The sequence below is a fragment of the Trichoplusia ni genome, chromosome 13 (assembly GCF_003590095.1).
Source record: "Trichoplusia ni isolate ovarian cell line Hi5 chromosome 13, tn1, whole genome shotgun sequence".
NCBI lineage: Eukaryota > Metazoa > Arthropoda > Insecta > Lepidoptera > Noctuidae > Trichoplusia > Trichoplusia ni.
Window position 1 is genome coordinate 8,514,947 of NC_039490.1, and position 16,642 is coordinate 8,531,588.

Consider the following 16,642-nt stretch of genomic DNA (forward strand, 5'->3'; position numbering starts at 1 on the left):
ACGCCACAATGGTTTTAACTTCACTATATCGAATGTTTTCGAAACCCATTGTCCGTAGTTTAAACGAAATAAAAACAGAATATTTTTAAATAAAAACAATTAAATAAAATTAATGGTTTATCCCATTAAATCGGGTTATTAAAACAAGCTCACTAATTTACATGTAGCGGTATAAAATTCTAGTCTTATTAATTTATTTATAAATATGGGTACCTAAACCGTTAAAAACTAATACTGGTTTGTGTTAAACGATTTTATATAAAAACATACGAATTTCGTATTAATTATTACTATATATGAATGTATTTTGTCAAATAAATGGTAAATGTTACCTTATGAAGTGAAACGCTCCGCTCCCCGTTCTCTCCAGACGCTATTTTTTTCTGTTAGTAGGTACTTAGTAAATTAATTAGGACAATAAAAACCATTTAGTTCTTCAGGAAGCTTGACAGGTCCAAGTGATTAGTAAGTAATGAAAAAGCTTTAATTGCTATAGTCGTTCTTAATAAACAATTTAATTGATAGGGATACTAAAAATTTTACGAATACAACGGCCTTTTTAATACTTTTCGTCTATCTTAGCCATTTAGGTAATGTTACATTAATACAATGTAAAATAATTATTCAATTATATTTAGACATTTCGGTAAAAGAGCATCTATTAATATAGAACCTTCATATAACTTTGCATGACTAGAAGTTTTAATATCCATGAAGTTACCATGAGATCGAGGTTTAGCCTACTATTTAGTATATTTTAATGAATCCAATATCAAAACAATTAAACTATTATGACAAGGCGAGATGTGGCTGGTAAGAGTAAGAAAATAATAGGTTGAAGCTTGATTTATAAGGATCCTTGCTGATCATGATCATGGCATCTTAGATAGCTAGTTTACAAAAACAGCCCACAATCCAAGTGGCATTTCTACAATCGTTGGCGTCAATAGAAAGCGCTCAAATGTATGTATGTTTTGGTTATTATTATTTTGTTTTGATTTATCACGTGACTTAGATCTGGCATCTACACATATCAGCTTTTTCTGTCAACGCCTGCGATTTTCAAGATGTCATTTGGCAAGAGGGGCAGCCGTAACTGGTTTGCAAAAAAATATGAATTTTCTACAACATACAAAATTCCTATAAGTATTTTTATAGTGTGGTTTAGAAAGACATAACTGTGAATTGTTTACTTAGTGGCACGTGACTATTTGTCTTAAACTGCTATGTTTAGGTGACTTTCCGGCATCATCGCTTTTGCTGTCATGATTTTATCTTATCTATTCGTAAATATTTAGAGATCGTTTCTTCTGATTAAGATTAAGGTAACATAATAATACGTGTACTTAAAACAATTGCCGTGTTATTAAATATTTAATTTTGCCTCTTTTTACCTGATTTATCTGTTTTTCTTTCTACGGAGAAGTGAATAGTGGAGATCGATGCAAACAGTTTATCAAATCATAAATCTGGCTGTACAGACTTTTTCTACAGTTACATCATCTGAAAATCTTCATTTTTAGGAAAAACCATTTGTTTAAGCATAATTATAGAAAAAAGTCATTTGTCATTATAATATGTCCATCGCCGCCCAGTACTTAATAGTCAGTTTACGCAATGAATCACGCCAAATTATCTAAACAATCACGATGCTTTATGGGTCAGTAATTATGGTTATTTCTTCCAAGAAGATCTAATTTCCGAGAAAAACCCCGTTCATGCTTGATATCGTAAAATTTGAGACGAAAGAAGGATAAAGTACTAAGTTTACTAAACCTAGTTGGTGAAGTTGGCACACACAACAACATCAAAATGTTTTATACCTAGTAGGCGTAAAAAAATACAAAAAACAAGTTAATAAATAGCTCATTTGCAGAACTAGGGACTCTAGTTACGCGGTTACAAAATGTCATTGCCATGGAGAAAGAACTACAATTCAATAGCTTACTCTTTTAAATAAAACAATACCAACACAATTTAATTTCATAATTTTTAAAAGAGAGCGACTGTTATAATTGCTATGAACTATATGGAGAGTACACAAAAAAATTTGCACATGAATATACGATTCTGTTTGAAGCATAATAATGTATCTAATTTTCGCCAGTGCCGTGACGTTCAATGCTTCGTCAGGGTTATGAATATCTTATGTTGTTTCTATTTGTAATCACATTGTGATAGCATAATTGTAGAGACACATTGCCCTTTCGCTTGGGTAAGCAGATGTGTTGACTAGACGCTCCTAAGCCTCCGTACGTGATTCAATGCAAATAGAATGTTATAGGGCGATAAAATTTTGCTCTGTTACACCTTGTGGATACTGGCCTACAAAATTATCTTTTTTCTTATTCTGATGTTGTTGAGATGTAAAGTTTTTAGGTAATATTTTTTTCCTTTGCCTGAATGTGCTCATCTTCACGCCAAAGAAGACTCTTCGATTTTTTCTGTCCGTTTTTTGTACTAATATAGGTATAATATAATATTTTTGTAAAATTGTATACAAAACACAAAGGGGAGGTTTCAAAGGTTCATCCCAGACGTAAACTTGGCCCAGGGAACGCTAAATTAACTCTTAACATTTCGTTGATCTATCATCTGTCCATGTGCTGTATAAAATACAAATTACAAAGGCCTTAATCAGTGTACCATCGAGTATGAGCAACCAGATAAGTGTACTTAAATAAATATTTGGTTTAGAGGCGTCTCCTGACCTTGACATTTCTTTGGTGATGTGAAAGTAACATTTGTTGGACTACCGTTTATCACTGTTAATATCGTTACGTGGTCTTTTTATTGCCCCGGCTCTAGGGACCCATAAAAATACGACATCTCCGCACGAGGGAGGTCATACACCGCGTAGGCGATATACCATAATAATCTTATTTCAATGTTGTTCTCGGTTTACTATAAACTAAGTAGTTAAATTCTGGATTCGATTACCAGTTCCAATAATCATTTGAACTTTCTATAAGTTGTGAACGCCTTCGATAACCAAACCAAGGTCATTCATAGATTCCATGTCTAGGTGTGTAAGCAAGTACATAATGTAAGGATAAAGTACTTTTATCATTGACCGAATGATTCCAAAAACATAAAATAATATTGCTTAGTTAGATTTATTTGCTTTAAAAGGCGGAAGAAAAAACACCGAATAAATACTTGTACAAAATATTCGTGAGGATCATTTACATAGAGTATAAATAGAATGGATTGTAATGAAGGATATTCCAATTAGTTTCACCAAAAATGAACAATAGATAACTTTAAGAAAAAAATCTTAACAGGCGGCAAAGCCTTATCCGCTGTCGTATTGTCTGATTCTGCACTGTTATAATTTCTGGGAGAATGACATGTCGTTTAAATGGTGTCGAACTGTCTGGAGCCATTAAAACCATTCCGCAAAAACGCAACAGGAAAACCTTACTTTCAATTTAAAAGTTAGACCCAAAATATTGCAGATATATCAAAATCTAATAAATATCGCAAACTACTTCTCCATTTAATATTCTGGTTAAGTGGATCAAGATTTTGGAACATAAATTTCTTATTTCTGATTTACGACTCGAAATCTCTTAGTCTCATAGCCATTTTGTTTTTTTGGCATCATTAGATAAAATACTTAAAACGGTCTCAGACCTTTAAGGTGTAAGAATGTACGAGTGTATTTTTTTTCATAAAAAATAATAATTGCTAAACCCTTTGACGATTGATTAAACCACGACATAATCGTACGTTCATCTGCAAACTAACTTGACAATCTAAATTGCTACGATGGGGGTCTCGAACGTGGAAAGTTCAAGGGCGAAGTCTTTAGGCACACAGGAAACCGTTAGTTACCGATACTTATTGAAAGATGAAGATGTAAAGTAATGGCTCGAACAACGATGATTGCGAAAACAGCCAGGCATTTCCTGTAGTTCCTCCATTTAGCCTAATAAGACCCTTCATACTTCTTAAGTGATTTGCCGAGCATGAGGACACTGACGATTCCGAGGCCAAGACATATATAGTGAATTAGTTTGATCTTTAGACCTTGTTCCTCAAAAAGCCCTTAAATCCAATGGTTACGACTTTTATAAATCCTTTTAACAGTCTACAACTCAAACATCTGTCGTCCTTATCTCAACTATCCCTTCTATTTTGTTAGAGCTTTATTGCGTTTGTATCGAATCAATGTTTATAAAGTTATGGCATGATTAGCATTTTGTTCTACTCATTAAAACGCGGTACATGAGGCGAGGCGTCTGCTCGTAGTTTCGTGCGTTCATTGATGTCATACCGATATACGATTAGCCTGTATATACGAACAATTCTTGTTTTTCCGGGCAACGGAAAACTTTATTTTCCTTCATTAAAATATACTGACTCAGATTCTTTTTTGAGACATTATTTTTTTAAATATTCAAGGTCATGTTCAATGTACACCTGTATCTATTTTAAATGTTATTTAGCATAAATCTCGATCTCACTACGTATATCGTAAAGATGGTTCGGATGTAATATCAACGGCGAACAATCAATAGGTTTAGTGAGATGTAGAGCTTGCTAACTGACCAGAAAACAAGTTTTAAACACAAAAATGTATCAATACTCTTTTGTTTCTTCTTCATTAACTAATTTCAATAAACCAAAGACTATAAATTCTCAAGTTTTCTTCCTTGATATGCGGAAAAAAAACTGAATTCGTAAAATTTATAATCGGTGTTACTGACACGATCTCTACATTGATGCCTAATTCCGAAGGCTTCGTAGCCAATTACAATGTATGATTATAATTATCAGTCAATATCACTTCCAAATATCTACTTCCAATAGAATGGCTCAATATTGTTCAATGTTTAAATACAACGTTATTGCATTGTTCACTTCAATAAGTGAACAATGCAATAATAATGCAGTAATCGCAATCGATTACTTATACAATATATCGACGGTACATAATATCGACGAAAGAGTATTTAGTTTTTAAATAAATATATCGATCAATTTTCGAGAGTACCTATTTTAAGACGGTGATGTCAGTGATGGTAATGTTTTGAAGATTACTAGCCTTATAGCAAAGCAACATTGTCACTTGCTCGGCTTTAGTAACACAATTTTATATCATTTTTTTTTACAGTACCGTTACAAAACTACTGTATATTATAAATGAATCCTAAGCTATCAAATAGTCCTAACATTACAAAACAAGCTTTCCTTTAAGGGGGAAGTAAGTGAAAGCGTTTAATAAAAAAATGACTTTAGGTAACAGTATTTTTTTTGCACAATAATGCACACAGCCTCTATTACTTTCAGTGACGGAAGTGTTCAAATTATACCAATGCATTATAATCAGTTCAGGTATATAAATAAAATAATATATCAAAAACAGATATGGTTTTTAGATTCCGTCGATTAGAAGAAGCTTTAGCTTACATCGTTATGCTTGAAAATTAAATGAATACTTATTCATTTAATTTTTAAACGATGGCCAGTAATTCCCACACTGCGTGACTTTAATCCCTGTGTCGCGGCAAGTTTCATAAATACTTTAACTTAGTACAACTATCAGTATTTAATAATAGTTCTCGGCGCCTATTTTTATAGGCTTTATCGCAGGTGAGGGTGAAACATTAATTCTCATAATGTAATGTAATTTCTGTATTCTGAATGTATAAGTATGTGCTCATAATGAATGAGTTTTTATATAAATAATATTTTATATCTCAAGTCTCCGCGGTGTAGGTTTTATTATATTAAAAGAGAAACTGTATAAATAAAGATTTATAAACGTGTTTAGTTTATAAATCATCAATTTTGTATTAATTGAATAATGAATTATAATCTTGCTAGGCGCTTATAATTAATTTCAAAATTTTGCAGGTAATAACAGTTTTCAATAACCAACAGCTTCAAAAAAGATCACGATTCGGCAGTCTAATCTTCTTATGAATTAAGAAGAAAAAGTGTTTTTGTAACAGTTTTAATAATAATGATTTGAATGAACATAAAAATTCTAAGTTAATATTAAGTTTATTCAGGAAAATATGCAGTTTATTTTAATACGTCATCAAAAACGAATTAAATAGTTTCCAGTTTCACTTTATTAATAGAACATTTTCATTACATCGTAAAATTAGAACTTATGTCAGCTAATGAACATTTATAGCCTTGAATTTTAATAGTAAAAATAAGACTATTATCGACTGTGCCTTCCTATAGTAAACAATTTGAAAAAAAAAAATACTCTAAAAAGGGCAGAATATTATAAGGAACGTGATATTTTTTAGTTTTATGTATTCTTTTGCAAATTCTTCAGCAAATGCCTTAGCCGAGTTTCTAACATTGCAACGCTTTTCAAAGGTATACCTAGGCTTATTTATACTTTATGCTATAAAGTATAGCGCTGATTTCAAAAGCTGAATGAAAACCGTTTTGTTTAATGAGACGAATATAAAATAATAGGAAAAACTCGTATCATCTCGTATCAGTTTCCTTTATTATCATGTTATTGTACATTTTCCACGTGTCCAAGGCTACATTTTTTAACAAGTAGGTAAAATTTGGCACTGTCGTACTATGACCAAATTTGTAACCCAGGTCTAATTTTACTGAGAATTTGAATATATGTAGATAGTTGAAAAGAACACAATACTGCAATGCCGAATAAAATGTAAGGAATAAAAGAAGAATTTTCTAATATTTACAAGTACTTTTCAATTATATTTATTAGTAATTGAAATGTATTGTAAAGTTATAAAACAATAAAAAAATCAGCTGAGTAAATGTTAGCTAAAGGATCAATTTTTAATTGTCCATCGTTAATCAATACATAAATGTTCGTATTACGTCTTTCTAAGCACTCAGCTGTAAAATAATAAAAAGCGTGACATGAATTGTTTCTTTAGATTGACCTACGACGTGTATTTGTTCAAAGCGCCAGATTTGTATATAAATTAACACGTTACCTGTCATATTGTTATTTGATTTACTTTTTACACCTTCCCGAATTCAGCAGGTGCAAAATAATAACTCCAAATATCCAATAACAATAAAATCAATTAAGTGTTCATAGTAGCCACTTGTAAGGTTCAGTGAAACAAATTTAATAGGAGAAATAATTGCTTTAATTAATTTTATGATTGGTAGGTACTCGCCATATTTTCCCGAAACGTTTCCTAGAATCACCGCTATTAAAATGTTTTAAATTGTTTAATGGGTTTTCTTAATGCACCTTAAAATTTGTCCATAAAATAAAGGAGATAATAAAAAAGTCTCGTGGTATACGTAGCATTGAGCTGCTTAACATTACAAGTAGCTATTTAAAAAGTTACGGGGTACTTCGGCTTTATTCATCAATAAAAAATATTGTTTAGACCTTTTCTTGACCCGACAAAACTAGAAAATTGTCAATTGAACGTACACGTTCATTGTAAAGTTAGCAACAGAACTCTCTTAAAAAAAGCAAATTACAATTAAGCAATGATCATTATCAAACGATGAGTTGTTTTAGTGTAACAAAATGGGCTTGAAATCTAGTCGTAACGAAATCTTTTTACTAGTTCCTACATGTTACAGAAAATTTCTCGTTTTTTGTATTAGATTATGTGAATTGACTTTTTTAGTGGTCTGTACTTGTTATATCAAAGATAGATGATGACATACGCAATGTTAAATTAGGTAAAAACTTATTCGGTGAATTGTAACGTCATTTTTTAACAGTCTACAGTATAATTTTGTTTATTTAATAAAACATAGGTACTCGTGACATAACTCAAGGGTTAGTTTATTATTCAGATGACCTATTGTGTTTTGATTGCAGGAAAACATTAACTAATGTGATTCTCTTCTTAGATTAGATTGTGCAGAATGAGGAAAAATGTGCATCTCTCAAGGTTTTCTTAAATAAAGTTATGAGATTAACCTTTTTGTGAACACTTTTATTTAAACTAAACTTAAATTGTTTAATGTCTTAATGTAACGAGTTTTTTCAAATTATTTATAAATCAATTATTTTTAAGGAACTTAGTCTAGAAAGTTATTACATACGAAAAAAACATGATAAGGGTTGTCAACTCTTATCACTTAGGGGTGTGAAAAATAGAAAGTAGTTTCGGTAATATAAAGGCTTTCTACGCATAAAGTAAGACATCGAACGAGAAGCAGAACATCAAGAAGTCTTCTTGCTGATATGAAATAAAAATGATCACTTACGCATAGTGTTTCTGTATACCACGCAAATTATAATATATTTTTCCTAACCTGTTATTGTATGAACGTATGTATGACTGGTTATCTGTAGTTGGAACAATCATCCACAATTTATTACTATTAAACTCTATCATTATTGGCATTCGTGACTTCATAGGGAGGTTCACGTAGCGTATTAAAGAAAAGAGTTGATAGCTTTAGTTTATTCTTGACTATTTAAGTGAAGAAAATAATAATAATTTATATTTCTAAAAATAACGCTGAACTTTGATAAGAATATATATTTTATTTTCGTATTAATCTCTCGATCTCATGCAAAGTGATGATCGCAGTTTTTAAATAACATTTGTCTGCAATTTGCATGCAACCCGCGCCGACCTATTCGTCTACGCTGACTCATTTTATTCATCCTCTGACATTACAACTTACGCCAATGGCAAATCAACGTCACACGAAATAATAGCTCATAACTTAAGTCGAGTGAAAAATATATCACTGTGTGTGCTATTTATGTACCTTTATTTGTAAAAACCGAAATAAACGAACGAAGTGAATATAAAGAGCTATCTTTATTCTTCAACACGAGTCAACGTATTGGGTGAGTAAAAATAATGTACCGAAAATTAACGTAAACAGTTGTATTTAGTAACCAAGATTAGGTGCATACATTGTTAGCGTTTCTTAAATTGTAGAGACCTCATCTGGTATGAAGCTAGTAATTTGTATTTTGTATTATTTGTATTATACATAAAATACCAATACATAAAATTTCTTGCGCTCTACATAGGATTTAACCGTGATTCAGCCAGCGTAGAAAGGAGGCTTTTAGGAAGCTAGTAGTAAAAATCAATGTAAACTCCGGACTACATGCACGCTAGCAAACCAAGAATAATTACAATGCACATAACATAAATACAAATTACGATTAATGTTTCAGCACAAAAACCCAATATTTAGCGCGTTTCAATTCCGAAAGATTTTTCTGACTGATATAGTGCAAACCACCTGAAGCCTTATTTTATGAGATCCAAACACCTTAAAATAAAAGTAATTTAATTAAATTGCGACTAATAAAAAATTTGTAAATAAACAAGTATTAATTGATTCATGAAGTTTCACGAAGGTCTATTTGTTACTAATTTTAGAGGCGATCATTGGTTCGTAACTAGTTAATAAAAACATTCACGGTCTGCAGCTCGGTGCATCATCATTGGTCAGGTGACGTTCTCGATGTTTTCGAGACAAAATATCCGCTTCATACTTCAATGAATTTTTACAACAATACTTAAGGAAATATTAATACTACAGCGTAGAGCAATCCTTTGGAGCAATACTTAAAAATGTTTATATAGTAACTCGTCATTGAATAAACAGCCTTGCAATTTTGCTTCAAGATTTGCTTTTGTTTGAGATGGATATTATTTTATTGTCTCTGTTATTTGACACACTAAATTATTTTTTTATAGATTGTTGTAACAATGTATTTCCAAAAGGAGCATTGTGAGATGAATGAATATAAAAGGCACATTCGTTTCACAAACAAACAACCATTCATCAGTATTGACCATATAAAATATGTTTATCAAATACATGAGGATAACTTCGTTAACCTTCAGATAAATTCTCCTTTACACAAAATATTATCAACTATGTTTCATTAAAAGTTGTATAAGCATTAAGGTTTAAAGGACGAACCGTAGCGTAAATACGAAGTCTGTGAGACGACCTAGAAAGACATCCTTAAAAAAATACACAACACAGCATTTACACGAATAGTGTTGGAAACTGTTCATTTGTTCTAAGTAATGTAGATGACATTAGAATAGTTTTTTGTCCCGAGTAAAATTATCATACGAAATAGATCGTGGACGTGTGGTGTGTTTGGCATTCGTCACATCACACGATATGTCAAACGATTCACGCGTTTCCTTGCTAAAAATCTGCTAATTGAACAGAATAGGCGGTAATAAACTTACAACCTTATTTCTGCTTGTTTGACTTGTCATTATTAATTGTATTTTGCCAGTAAATGGCGTGTCGTGGCACCACAACTACTATTGTTAGAGACAGAACGGCGAAGAACCTTTTCAGACGGACACTTCTCTTTTTTTCCACAAAACCATGATGATTCTAAAACATTCAGTACATAGCAACAGCAGATACGCACAAAACTTAATATTGTATAGGCCGATCACACTTTGGCATTTTGTTTCTTCTTCGCATTCATTACAATAAATCCTGTTTATGTTAAATTTTGTGATGCATTGCAATGACGTGTACGTAATCACTTGTAAAACTATACAAAACGTGATTCGCACTTCGATTACGTCACCGATTGAGCCAAAAATGTTATTCATGAGAATAAAGGCTCATTTAGACGATGCGGTAAGTATCGTGCGACTTCCAATACATTTCGAAGGTAAGTAGCTCAAGTGTTTAATTTGATATATCGTCGCCAGCAATGTATTACCGATACGTTACTTGCGCGATATCCCTCCAAAAGTCTAAACCGCCTCTTAGAAAAATAAAAATGCAGATGTTTAGGGAAGATTGCAAGATATTAATAAGGAAGCCATTTATTATTTGCTTTAATGATAAGGGAAGTAACAGAAAAGGAAAATACTGTAGCAAACATCTTGGCTATTAAACGCGTGCTTAGAAATATAATGTGATTAAATAAAAATGACCTCAAAATTATTACTCTTAATGTTAGAATTTTGTACTTATGTACTTATTTGAAAGACGTTAATGAAAATCAAATAAATAAAACACCGACTAATACAACAAAGAAGTGCAATTTTATATAGGTAAACGACAAACAAAATGAGATGCAATGCTAAGCTATAAAAAGATAAAACGTTACTAGAAAAAAGTTTTTAATACGGACTTTTATACCATAACTTAGCAATTAATTGTTACTATAAAGTTCGTCTTCACTATCGCTTTCCTTATTTTAATATTTTTACCTGTTTCTCCTTTCGATATCACTGCTAAAACATTCGGAACACAACTGAATATTCCCAAATTCCTGAACAAACTGAAGTCAGCATCGTTGCCAAGACTCGCAAATATTTTGCGTCACCGCTGCCCAGATATTGCGCAAAAGCTTACGTGGGCTTTTCGAAGTACATCATTATGTGCCTATATTAACCTTGAGAAATTCTCTTTGGGGTCTGTTTCCAGTCTAACCAGTTGCGCTGAATACCAGTTGTCAGTAGTAGGCTTCTACCTGTAACGAGTGTCATAGTTATCATGCGGTAACTGGGAGCGACGGGTTATTATGCTCTCTTTCACTCAATGTGTAAGACAGGTCACCTACCCGTACCCTGACTGAAGGTTGTTTAACTTCAATGGTCAGACTGTTTTCGCTAGTCTTAAAACTGAACCACATACAGTAGACAGAGTAAAATATAGGACTGAGTTCTTTTAGAATCTTCTGCCCAAAACACACAATTAATATCAGAATTTCAGTACCACTCATTTTTTTTTGTAATAGCATTCAATCATTAATTAAGACAGATTACTTATTTCGCATTTACTTATTTTGCGACATAAAATAAATCAAGTAACAAACTATATCATTGTTTCTAGGTTACATATTGTTTATACTTGTTTCCTAATCTCCGTATCGTCTGTGTAGAAATGACTTGTAGATGGCTAATTAAAATTAACATTCTTGTAATCCTCCCAGTAACGGATAGACTGCAATAAAGTTGGCATAATGTATACTTAATTACAAACCACGAAAGGTCACATTTACGAGTCAGGAAACGGACAGTGCCATCAATTTAACCCTTAATGTACATATATTCCACTTGTTTCGAAATAAAGGGCGTGCTACTCAAATATTAAGAGTTATATCCTTATGGCTGTAAGATCACATCTTTAATGTTAGTAGGTAAAAACTGTGTACATATTAGTGTTATTGTAAGCAAGGTTCATTTATGTCGTAAAACTTCCATCTGCCTCGTCTTACTCGATGTAAACAAACACAAATGACAGTGCTGGGTGTGGACCCTGACAGAAACGTACAGCGACTATCATATTTTATAACTGTACTTTTAATTTACTTTCGAAACACAATGGGCTTTGAAAACAAATGAAACCCGTCAAATAGGCTACAGTTTTCTCGGCAGTAAAATACGCCAAATGCATGGCCTTAAATATTACTAAGCCTCTCCGAGAGTGTCGTCCAACGCCTCAAGCACTAAACTGTATGAATAAAATGCAGCTGAAACAACGGCACGACATTCGACTAGAAATGTACTTAATTACTTTGTGTTCCGGTTTACCCGTTAACTGAGCTCAAACCGTTAATGTTACTTAATCGGTTTTTGGAGCGACTCGGCTCGCCCCTGCCCGGTCAATCGATTGATGATTAGACGTCAATCAAAGCTAACCTGATTAAACTATCACTAAGTATACAGGTTTTATTTTGCGCCGGCGTCTATTTCTGACATAGATTACATTTGCTGCATTCGATTAATCGTTTTGAATTGAATTTAAACTGTTGCTCGTGGGTGTACAATTAATCACCTAACGGTTAAGATGTTGAATAGGCTAGAAGAGGATTAAAAATATCCTCAAACTGGGCTACGGAAATATAAAGTCCTAAAATCTTAGCACATGAAACTTGATGCAAAATCGTTATCCAGTAAGGTTTAAGTACCTCATTGAGGAGAATCTGATCCCTTAAGTCTGCCATACCGTGATGTATTACAGTACAGTTAAGCATAATTAACGTTACGATGCCAGATTGTACGAAACTACAAACGAGTCACTAATAAACGTGCTGCATGAATTCTCGGGTGTGTTTCCGTCATTAAAGATTAATTATGCTGCTTCGTCCGACGTTCCTCTAGTTCTTAATAATGCACGTTTTTTGTAAATGCAGAATACGTGTTTTAAGAAATACTCACAATGTTGAGAAAGCCTTGGATTGCTCACAACATTTCCTAAATCACAGATAATATCATGTGCATGATTCATATTCGTAAATAGAATTAACTTAAAATAAACAAGGAAACATCTCGGAAGTTAATAGATTGCAGCTATCGCAAAAAAGTTCGCGGTTACATTATAATTTTGGGAAACCCCGCAATCCAAGTAATTACAATCATGAAAGTTTTGGCGAATAAACTACAGCGCATATTTAGATATTTCACGCAAAGTTGCGATTTGGTTTTAACTACATATTTGCAATTTCTTGAATTAAAACTAAATGTATTTTTTTTTAATTAAAGTTCAAAAACACTGCTGTACGTTCGGTGGTTAATAAATAACCACGAGGATATTAACCTGACGGGCTGGAGAAACAAAACACAGTGAATTGGTGCTGTGAGTAACAACGCGAAAATCACGCGAAAAGTTGTGTATAGGTATCTACAAATGTTCTATCATTAACACGGGCATAAGGTGTAGTAAGATATGCATGGCAAAAAGTGTTAGGTTCACTAATTTTGGTTTTTGGATACCGTGCAATAAAACTGCTTTTAAATGTTACATCTCGCGTTGAGTCTTTCAAGCCTATAGACCGAGTACTTGAGTGTACCTACCCAAGTCTGTTTAACTGGCCTCGAACCCATAGGCTAATTCAATTGTTTTATAATAATGCTTTGCACACGCTGGTTTGCAAACACTGAAGTAGGTATTCAACTGTCAAAAGAGTCATAAAATTATACTATAGTTAGTGACTCGGCATTTTCGTGAACGCAATGTTAATTATGACAACAGGAATACATTTGTTTTGTTCCACTGACCCCCAGTCGAAGGCACTCAAGACGTACTTAAAATTAGCAGTAAATAATGTTTTATAGTTTTTTTGAGTAGAGAATATAGAGCTAGATTTATATACTTACATTTCAGCAAAATTACTAATTATAATTCAGTAGGTGAAATAACCACTTAAAAATGTGAAACTGCAAAAGTCATCGATGCTACATATATATTACAGGCTTCGCCCAAATATGTACTAGAATTTGCTCAGTATTGCAATTATCCTCGTTTTTTGCGTTATAAATTACTATCCACCATTTTATTTGTACTTTGGCTTTCAAAATGGCATCTATATAGTTCGATAACTCGTTATTTTGATATACCTACATGAATGAAGGTTATATGATTCATATCTTTATAATGCGGTCTCATCGAGAATGACAGCAAAAAGTCCATTAGTTCGACTTTGGAACTAAACCCTAAATCCAATCCATAGTTTACCACTCACCAGAATAATTAACAATGTAAGAATGATTTATCCTGATACTACATATTTATAATAGCAATTTACGCTCTTGTACCTATTTATGGATCCCATCGGCAAATAGCAACCCATCATTACCATATTTTTGCAATTTACAAAGTAGTTTATCTCGCCTTGGAAAACTATTCTAATTTTCCCACAAGGCGGCTATAATGATATTACCTGTTATTCTCATGGTAAATGATCCCAAACATCAATTAGGTGTAATTTATTGGTCAACTTAGGTACAGTTAAAGACATAAAATTGCTATTTGCATCGCCCTTTGATGAAGACAGTCGTCGCCGTGTCGACGGCGCCAGAGCAGGCTTTAGCTACGAAGCGAGGTAATGGCAATGAATCCGCGCACTAATGATTTCTGAAGTTCTTTTAGAGATGCTAAATGATCTCGATTTATTGGGGCTTTAGGATTGTAGGATTACGATTCTGCTTCAGTACCTATATGAAAACCAGTTTTAGTTTTACTCAGCTAGATCATTTTGTTTATTTACTGCCGGTTATTACTGCTTTCTAAAGCTGGATTATAAATTAAGTCGAACTTGTCACGCACGCTAAAACTCGATGGCAAAGCTATTTCGATAAAACAGTATGAACCAATGTTAGGTGTTAAGTCCAAAAATAACATTGTCGATTACTAGCCAGGAGCTAAAACTGGATGCTAACACCAAGTTAGTGTAAATAAACAGGTCTTGCGAGGCAGCAGAATTTGCTCCGCACTTATAGGTAATCACCCCTCAAGTTAACGATTCATAATGACAGGAAGGTTGCTTCCGCGTCGTCGAAGCATTTGCGGCGAAAAGATAGACACTTCACGTTCAGCTGTGTTGATGTTGTCATTCATTGTTAAATGCAGAAGTGGACTGTGGGAGGACGGAGATGAACGATAATGGCGTCTGTCCGTATCGCACACTATTCTACGAAGAATTGATTTAACTTAGGAAGCTATAACTATATGAATGACACTTTTGTTTGGCTCGAGGAAAACGTGTGCTTAAATGTTTATCTGATCTTACTCACGTAGCAGGCGTACGGGATATGTTTAAGGTTAATGATTTTTTTTGCGTGGCGTAAGCATTGACGAGACTGATAAAGAGTTCACTAAGACTGTTTAATGTTTAGACCGGAATTGCTAAGTTTATTCCGTTGTTACGTAAAGAATTCTTCGTGTCGCATAGAACCTTCGCAGCGTTTTGTCCCGCCCTTCGATGCCTTCCATTAAGCAAACTAGTAAACGTTGACCACGAACATTCCGGCTTTGTGGTAAATCGTGCTCACTCGAAGTTCTAACGCACATTTAGTCACTATATTGCCGAGGAAACGGTGAAAATAGTATTGTTTTCTTTTTCAGATATTAGAACGAATTTTGTCATTCCATGTCTTAATTATATAATTTCCCGTGGCTTTAAATAACCATAGTAGAAAAGCAAAGTGAAGTAGATACTGAGCTTACTCTCTAATACATACGCTTTGAACAAGCAAATTTTTAATCTCATCTAAATATTTAGAACACATCCCATGACCTATATCCAGATGATTTTCGAGACGCTTTTTAGGTTTTGTCAAATAGAATGCAGTAATCGGCTGTACTGAACATATTACTCTAACGAATCCTCTACATTACAGCAACATTTGTGACAATTACCTGACGCATTTAAATGAGACAATGAGTTGTACTTGAAATACGCGCTCCTTTTATCTAGCAAACAAGAGAGCAGACCGTACATATCACTCCAGAGGTCGACTTTGTTACAGGCATATGAAGTAAAGTGGCTTCAAAATTATCCTAAATTTAGACTATCTACGACCGTCTAGAGTCAAACTTCGTCTGAATGAATAACTAACGATACGAAACCGAAAATACTTATACAACAACCGTTTATTTATAACAGCAATAAAGTTTCTCCACGTGACTCCATTGCATTAAATGACGATAATTATGCGTGTCGTTAAAGAATACAAATAAGATGTAAACACAAAACGGGTACAATGTCAAGGCCGATGACCGCGGGCCGGCGTTACCGCACTCAAGCCACCCTGACACACGTATTTTCCTGCGCCAATGTATGCGTAAGATCATTTCGTCTTCATATAACAATAATATTTATGGAAAACGTCAGTCGATTTGAAATTGAGTGAGACATGGAGGCTTCATTCCTAACTTATAATAAGTAGGTGTGTCCCTTCGCGTAACTTAA

At 33.3% G+C, this 16,642-nt stretch overlaps 1 protein-coding gene across 2 annotated transcripts in view; it reads left to right on the forward strand.

The window, feature by feature from the left end:
• LOC113499989 (autophagy-related protein 101) overlaps window positions 1-16,642 on the forward strand; it is a 51,244-nt gene that overhangs the window by 27,834 nt on the left and 6,768 nt on the right. The window lies entirely within an intron of this gene.